This window comes from Oncorhynchus gorbuscha, linkage group LG07 (assembly GCF_021184085.1).
Source record: "Oncorhynchus gorbuscha isolate QuinsamMale2020 ecotype Even-year linkage group LG07, OgorEven_v1.0, whole genome shotgun sequence".
Lineage (NCBI taxonomy): Eukaryota > Metazoa > Chordata > Actinopteri > Salmoniformes > Salmonidae > Oncorhynchus > Oncorhynchus gorbuscha.
Genome location: NC_060179.1, coordinates 700,118 through 710,085, shown reverse-complemented (window position 1 = coordinate 710,085; position 9,968 = coordinate 700,118).

Genomic DNA, 9,968 nt, shown 5'->3' with positions numbered 1-9,968 from the left:
CCACTGTTATGTTGTCAGAAAACTTAATGATGGTGTTGGAGTTGTGCTTGTCCACGCAGTCGTGGGTGAACAAGGAGTACAGGAGGGGACTAAGCATGCACTCCTGAGGGGCCTCAGTGTTGAGGATCAACAGGCAGATCTTTTGTTCTCTACCCTTACCACCTGGGGGCGGCTAGTCAGGAAGTCCAGGATCCAGTTGCAGAGGAAGGTGTTTAGTCCCAGGATCCTTAGCTTAGTGATGAGCTTTGAGGGCACTATGGTGTTGAACTCTTGAGTTGTAGTCAATGCATTCTCATGTAGGTGTTCCTTTTGTCCAGGTGTGAAAGGGCTGTGTGGAATGCAATAGAGATTGCATCATCTGTGGATCTGTTTGAGAGGTATGAAAATTGGAGTGAGTTTAGGGTTTTTGGGATAATGGTGTTATTGTGAGCCATGACCAGCCTTTCAAAGCATTTCAAAGACTCAATCGGGGACATGTTGAAAATGTCAGTGAAGACACCTGCCAGTTGGTCAGCACATGTCCGGAGCATCCGTCCTGGTAATCTGTCTGGCCCGCGGCCTCATGTCGGCTACAGAGAGCGTGATCACCCAGTCGTCCAGAACAGCTGATGCTCTCATGCATGCCTCGGTGTTGCTTGCCTCGAAGTGAGCATAGAAGTGATTTAGCTCGTCTGGTAGGCTCGTGTCACTAGGCAGCTTGCGTCTGTGATTTCCTTTGTTGTCTGTAATAGTTTGCAGGTCCTGCCACATCCGATGAGCGTTGGATCCGGTGTAGTACGATTCAATCTCAGTCCTGTATTGGTGTTTTTTGCCTGTTAGATGGTTCGTCGGAGGGCATAGCAGGATTTCGTATAAGCTTCTGGGTTAGAGTCCCATACCTTGAAAGCGTTAGCTCTCTACCCTTTAGTGTTTAATGTTGCCTGTAATCCATGTCTTCTGGTTGGGGTATGAACACTACTGTTCAAAAGTTTGGGGTCAAAATAAATGTCCTTGTTTTTGAAACGGGATGCTGGTCTTCTAGCCAGATTGGCCAATAAAAAATACAATATTTACATGGGCAAAAGATCAGACACTGGACAGAGGAACTCTGCCTAGAAGGCCAGCATCCCGGAGTCGCCACTTCACTGTTGACGTTGAGACTGTTGTTTTGCAGTTAATATTTAATGAAGCTGCCAGTTGAGGACTTGAGGCATCTGTTTCTCAAACTAGACACTATAATGTACTTGTCCTCTTGCTCAGTTGTGCACCAGGGCCTCCTACTCCTCTTTCGATTCTTGTTAGAGCCAGTTTGTGTTGTTCTGTGAAGGGAGTTGTACATGGCGTTGTACGAAATCTTCAGATTCTTGGCAATTTCTCACATGGAATAGCCTTCATTTATCAGGACAAGAATAGACTGACGAGTTTCAAAAGAAAGTTCTTTGTTTCTGGCCATTTTGAACTTGCAATCGAATCCACAAGTGCTGATGCTCCAGATACTCAACTAGTCTAAAGAAGGCCAGTTTTATTGCTCCTTTAAGCAGGACAACAGTTTTCAGCTGTGCTAAATAATGATAAATTTGCCTTTTAAAAATTATAAACATGGATTAGCTGACACAATGTGCCATTGGAACACAGGAGTGATGGATGCTGATAATGGGCCTCTGTACTTGGATTAGCTAACACAACGTGCCATTGGAACACAGGAGTGTGGTTGCTGATAATGGGCCTCTGTACTTGGATTAGCTAACACAACGTGCCATTGGAACACAGGAGTGTGGTTGCTGATAATGGGCCTCTGTACTTGGATTAGCTAACACAACGTGCCATTGGAACACAGGAGTGATGGTTGCTGATAATGGGCCTCTGTACTTGGATTAGCTAACACAACGTGCCATTGGAACACAGGAGTGATGGTTGCTGATAATGGGCCTCTGTACTTGGATTAGTTAACACAATGTGCCATTGGAACACAGGAGTGATGGTTGCTGATAATGGGCCTCTGTACTTGGATTAGTTAACACAATGTGCCATTGGAACACAGGAGTGATGGTTGCTGATAATGGGCCTCTGTACTTGGATTAGTTAACACAATGTGCCCATTGGATCACAGGAGTGATGGTTGCTGATAATGGGCCTCTGTACTTGGATTAGCTAACACAATGTGCCATTGGATCACAGGAGTGATGGTTGCTGATAATGGGCCTCTGTACTTGGATTAGTTAACACAATGTGCCATTGGAACACAGGAGTGATGGATGCTGATAATGGGCCTCTGTACTTGGATTAGTTAACACAATGTGCCATTGGATCACAGGAGTGATGGTTGCTGATAATGGGCCTCTGTACTTGGATTAGTTAACACAATGTGCCATTGGAACACAGGAGTGATGGTTGCTGATAATGGGCCTCTGTACTTGGATTAGTTAACACAATGTGCCATTGGAACACAGGAGTGATGGTTGCTGATAATGGGCCTCTGTACTTGGATTAGTTAACACAATGTGCCATTGGAACACAGGAGTGATGGTTGCTGATAATGGGCCTCTGTACTTGGATTAGTTAACACAATGTGCCATTGGATCACAGGAGTGATGGTTGCTGATAATGGGCCTCTGTACGCCTACAGTTGAAGTCAGAAGTTTACAAAGACTTACGTTGGATTCATTCACTTTTTTTTCAGCCACTCTACAAATTTCTTGTTAACAAACTACAGTTTTGGCAAGTCTGTTAGGACATCTACTCTGTGCATGACACAAGTCATTTTTCAAAGAATTGTTTACAGAGAGATTATTTCACTTATCACAATTCCAGTGGGCCATAAATTTACATACAAAATTACAGAAAATGATGTCATGGCTTTAGAAGCTTCTGAATTTACATAATTTTAGTCAGTTGGAGGTGTACCTGTATATGTGTTTCAAGGCCTACCTTCAAACTCAGTGCCAAAAGAAATCAGCGAAGACCTCAGAAAATAAATTGTAGATCTCCACAAGTCTTGTTCATTCTTGGGAGCGATTTCCAAACGCCTGTTCATCTGTACCAACAATAGTACGCAAGTATAAACACCATAGGACCACGCAGCCGTCATACCGCTCATGTTTGGAGGAAAAAAGGGGAGGCTTGCAAGCCGAAGAACACCATCCCAACCATGAAGCACGGGGGGGGGGTTGCAGAGCCCTTGAGCATGTTGCACAACATGTTGCGCAACATTTATATATGCTTTGCAATTGCATGAGAAAACAGAGCGATTGCTTCTCTTAAAAAGAGGAGGATCCCATCAGCTTTCTATAGGCTACTATACTTATTTCTTAACTTTCCTAATATTAAGCACATTGCTTATCTGTACAAAAGAAATATAGCCTACCTGGCTGGTATGAAAATAAACCACAGGAAACGATCATCTGCTATTTAAGTGCATAGATTACATGTATTTTCTCCCGCTGCCTGTTTCAAGACCGGTGCATGATGATGATCCATTCTAAATCAAAACAAATTTGACACGTTATTTAGTAAAGACAAAATTAAATCAAGAATTGTGTGATGGGTGACAATATCATCCTATCACTTGTGAATGATATATTATCACTTGTGAATGATGCCCAGCTTAAGGCAAATAGTTCATGTTTTTTTTGCTACTCTTTTAAATCGTAGTCGCACACCTCATGTAGCCTAGCCCGTAGGCCTATATGTTTTGATAAGGATTGTATCACAGCTGTGGCCAAATAACTTATTCAGAATTGGATAAGGATCCGTGCAGTTACATCCCCAATGTGTCTGTCTTCACTTGTAGTCTGTGAGAAAGACCCGATCACGTGGCTGAGAGTGCTTCGGCATGCAGCACTCTGGGAGAAGGGAATTATAATTATTATATTCAGCCCAAGGGCACAACAGCCACTGGCTGCAAAAGGCATGTCATTTTTTAGGGGACATTGCAGCCGCAGAAGGGATGCCGCCGAGAAATTTGAGGCAATATCAAATGCTAGTCAAATTGTGAATGAGCGACTGATGAAGTGTGCACAGAAAACAAAGCAGAGCTCATGCCTTTCATGCAACTTTTTTCAAATCATCATTAGCGTCATATCATACAGCCTGTATTATAAATCTTAACATATAAACCAACGTTTGTATCACAACTAAAGTTACATTAATGACTCTAAATGAAGCATATAGGAGTACTTATTTCTTTGTTAACATCCCAACACAGAATAGCTGCATGTGCTCACTCAAATAGTTTGGAGAAAATATAATTTCTGTTCAGCTATGTTCAATTGTATTCTTCATACTGTAAAATATTGCCATGGAATTCTAAGCAAATCTTATCTGTCAATCACCACCTTCCGGAGACACCTGAAACCCCACCTCTTTAAGGAATACCTAGGATAGGATAAAGTAATCCTTCTCACCCCCCCCTTAAAATATTTAGATGCACTATTGTAAAGTGGCTGTTCCACTGGATGTCATAAGGTGAATGCACCAATTTGTAAGTCGCTCTGGATAAGAGCGTCTGCTAAATGACTTAAATGTAAATGTAAGTCTGCTATTTTTTTTATTTTACCTTTATTTAATTAGGCAAGTCAGTTAAGAACAAATTCTTATTTACAATGACGGCCTGGGAACAGTGGGTTAACTGCCTGTTCAGGGGGCAGAATGACAGATTTTTACCTTGTCAGCTCAGGGATTCAGTTACTGGCCGTGCTCTAACCACTAGGCTACCTGCCGCCCCATGAACTAGTGTAGCCCACAGCCATATGGCATAGCCAGATCAGGGCCTAATAAGATACGGACAATTCAGATTGTGCTATTCTGTTCTTCTGAAATAGACTACATTTTCTTCATATCATGTTCCTTTTAGACCTGTCTAAATAAATAATGGATTTATTGTGAAGGTGTAGGCTATATTACATGGATTTATTGTGAAGGTGTAGGCTATATTACATGGATTTGTTGTGATGGTGTAGGTAGACTATATTACATGGATTTATTGTGATGGTGTAGACTATATTACATGGATTTATTGTGGATTTATTGTGATGGTGTAGACTATATTACATGGATTTATTGTGATGGTGTAGGTAGACTATATTACATGGATTTATTGTGATGGTGTGTAGACTATATTACATGGATTTATTGTGAAGGTGTAGACTATATTACATGGATTTATTGTGAAGGTGTAGGCTATGTTACATGGATTTATTGTGAAGGTGTAGACTATATTACATGGATTTATTGTGAAGGTGTAGACTATGTTACATGGATTTATTGTGAAGGTGTAGACTATATTACATGGATTTATTGTGATGGTGTAGGTAGACTATATTACATGGATTTATTGTGAAGGTGTAGACTATATTACATGGATTTATTGTGAAGGTGTAGACTATATTACATGGATTTATTGTGAAGGTGTAGACTATATTACATGGATTTATTGTGAAGGTGTAGGCTATGTTACATGGATTTATTGTGATGGTGTAGACTATATTACATGGATTTATTGTGAAGGTGTAGGTAGACTATATTACATGGATTTATTGTGAAGGTGTAGACTATATTACATGGATTTATTGTGATGGTGTAGACTATGTTACATGGATTTATTGTGATGGTGTAGGCTATATTACAGGGATTTATTGTGATGGTGTAGACTATGTTACATGGATTTATTGTGAAGGTGTAGGTAGGCTATATTACATGGATTTATTGTGAAGATTTATTGTGTAGATGGTGTGAAGTGTAGACTATATTACATGGATTTATTGTGAAGGTGTAGACTATATTACATGGATTTATTGTGATGGTGTAGGTAGACTATATTACATGGATTTATTGTGATGGTGTAGACTATATTACATGGATTTATTGTGAAGGTGTAGACTATATTACATGGATTTATTGTGAAGGTGTGACTATATTACATGGATTTATTGTGAGACTATATTACATGGATTTATTGTGATGGTGTAGTAGCTATATTACATGGATTTATTGTGATGGTGTAGACTATATTACATGGATTTATTGTGATGGTGTGAAGGTAGACTATATTACATGGATTTATTGTGATGGTGTAGGCTATATTACATGGATTTATTGTGATGGTGTAGGCTATATTACATGGATTTATTGTGATGGTGTAGGCTATATTACATGGATTTATTGTGAAGGTGTAGACTATATTACATGGATTTATTGTGATGGTGTAGGCTATATTAGATTTACTATATTACATGGATTTATTGTGAAGGTGTAGACTATATTACATGGATTTATTGTGAAGGTGTAGACTATATTACATGATTTATTTATTGATTTATTGTGTAGACTATATTACATGGATTTATTGTGAAGGTGTAGACTATATTACATGGATTTATTGTGAAGGTGTAGGACTATATTACATGGATTTATTGTGAAGGTGTAGGCTATGTTACATGGATTTATTGTGAAGGTGTAGGCTATATTACATGGATTTATTGTGATGGTGTAGGTAGGCTATGTTACATGGATTTATTGTGAAGGTGTAGACTATATTACATGGATTTATTGTGAAGGTGTAGGCTATATTACATGGATTTATTGTGATGGTGTAGGCTATATTACATGGATTTATTGTGAAGGTGTAGACTATATTACATGGATTTATTGTGAAGGTGTAGACTATATTACATGGATTTATTGTGATGGTGTAGGTAGACTATATTACATGGATTTATTGTGAAGGTGTAGACTATATTACATGGATTTATTGTGAAGGTGTAGACTATATTACATGGATTTATTGTGATGGTGTAGACTATAAGGTTACATGGATTTATTTATTGACTATATTACATGGATTTATTGTGAGGTAGACTATATTACATGGATTTATTGTGAAGGTGTAGACTATATTACATGGATTTATTGTGAAGGTGTGTGAAGGTGTAGACTATATTACATGGATTTATTGTGACTATATTACATGGTGTGAGGCTATATTACATGGATTTATTGTGAAGGTGTAGACTATATTACATGGATTTATTGTGAAGGTGTAGACTATATTACATGGATTTATTGTGAAGGTGTAGACTATATTACATGGATTTATTGTGATGGTGTAGGTAGACTATATTACATGGATTTATTGTGATGGTGTAGACTATATTACATGGATTGTAGACTATATTACATGGATTTATTGTGAAGGACTATATTGTAGTAGACTATATTACATGGATTTATTGTGAAGGTGTAGACTATATTACATGGATTTATTGTGAAGGTGTAGGACTATATTACATGGATTTATTGTGAAGGTGTAGACTATATTACATGGATTTATTGTGATGGTGTAGGTAGACTATATTACATGGATTTATTGTGAAGGTGTAGACTATATTACATGGATTTATTGTGAAGGTGTAGGCTATATTACATGGATTTATTTATTGTGGCTATATTAAGGTGATTTAGGCTATATTACATGGATTTATTGTGAAGGTGTAGGCTATATTACATGGATTTATTGTGAAGGTGTAGACTATATTACATGGATTTATTGTGATGGTGTAGACTATATTACATGGATTTATTGTGATGGGTGTAGGTAGACTATATTACATGGATTTATTGTGAAGGTGTACTATATTACATGGATTTATTGTGAAGGTGTAGACTATATTACATGGATTTATTGTGATGGTGTAGGTAGACTATATTACATGGATTTATTGTAGACTATATTACATGGATTTATTGTGAAGGTGTAGACTATATTACATGGATTTATTGTGAAGGTATTACATGGATTTATTGACTATATTACATGGATTTATTGTGATTAGACTATGATGGATTTATTGTGATGGTGTAGACTATATTACATGGATTTATTGTGATGGTGTAGACTATATTACATGGATTTATTGTGAAGGTGTAGACTATATTACATGGATTTATTGTGATGGTGTAGACTATATTACATGGATTTATTGTGAAGGTGTTACTATATTACATGGATTTATTTATTGTGATGGATTTATTGTGATGGTGTAGACTATATTACATGGATTTATTGTGATGGTGTGAGACTATATTACATGGATTTATTGTGAAGGTGTAGGACTATATTACATGGATTTATTGTGAAGGTGTAGGCTATATTACATGGATTTATTGTGAAGGTGTAGACTATATTACATGGATTTATTGTGAAGGTGTATGGATTTATTGTGAAGGTGTAGGACTATATTACATGGATTTATTGTGATGGTGTAGGCTATATTACATGGATTTATTGTGAAGGTGTAGGCTATATTACATGGATTTATTGTGATGGTGTAGGCTATATTACATGGATTTATTGTGATGGTGTAGGCTATATTACATGGATTTATTGTGATGGTGTAGGCTATATTACATGGATTTATTGTGATGGTGTAGGTAGACTATATTACATGGATTTATTGTGAAGGTGTAGACTATATTACATGGATTTATTGTGAAGGTGTAGACTATATTACATGGATTTATTGTGAGGTGTAGGGTGTGACTATATTACATGGATTTAGGCTATATTACATGGATTTATTGTGAAGGTGTAGGCTATATTACATGGATTTATTGTGATGGTGTAGGTAGACTATATTACATGGATTTATTGTGAGGTGTAGGACTATATTACATGGATTTATTGTGAAGGTGTAGACTATATTACATGGATTTTTATGGTGTGATGGATTTATTGTGAAGGTGTAGACTATATTACATGGATTTATTGTGAAGGTGTATTACTATATTACATGGATTTATTGTGATGGTGTAGGCTATATTACATGGATTTATTGTGATGGTGTAGACTATATTACATGGATTTATTGTGATTGTGGTGTAGGCTATATTACATGGATTTATTGTGAGGTGTAGGTGTATGGATTTATTGGCTATATTACATGGATTTATTGTGATGGTGACTATATTACATGGATTTATTGTGAAGGTGTAGGCTATGGCTATATTACATGGATTTATTGTGATGGTGTGTAGGCTATATTACATGGATTTATTGTGAAGGTGTAGGCTATATTACATGGATTTATTGTGATGGTGTAGCTATATTACTACTATTACATGGATTTATTGTGAAGGTGTAGGCTATATTACATGGATTTATTGTGAAGGTGTAGGCTATATTACATGGATTTATTGTGAAGGTGTAGACTATATTACATGGATTTATTGTGATGGTGTAGGCTATATTACATGGATTTATTGTGATGGTGTAGGACTATATTACATGGATTGTATTGTGAATGGTGTGATGGTGGCTATATTACATGGATTTATTGTGATGGTGTAGGCTATATTACATGGATTTATTGTTGTGCTATATTACATGGATTTATTGTGATGGTGGCTATATTACATGGATTTATTGTGAAGGTGTAGGCTATATTACATGGATTTATTGTGATGGTGTAGGCTATATTACATGGATTTATTGTGAAGGTGTAGGCTATATTACATGGTGATGGTGTAGGCTTATTGTATGAAGGTGTGTAGACTATATTACATGGATTTATTGTGATGGTGTAGACTATATTACATGGATTTATTGTGATGGTGTAGGCTATATTACATGGATTTATTGTGAAGGTGTAGGCTATATTACATGGATTTATTGTGAAGGTGTAGGCTATATTACATGGATTTATTGTGATGGTGTAGGCTATATTACATGGATTTATTGTGATGGTGTAGGCTATATTACATGGATTTATTGTGATGGTGTAGGCTATATTACATGGATTTATTGTGATGGTGTAGGCTATATTACATGGATTTATTGTGATGGTGTAGGCTATATTACATGGATTTATTGGATTTATTGTACATGGATTTATTGTGATGGATTTACATGGATTTATTGGTGTAGGCTATATTACATGGATTTATTGTGATGGTGTAGGCTATATTACATGGATTTATTGTGATGGTGTAGGCTA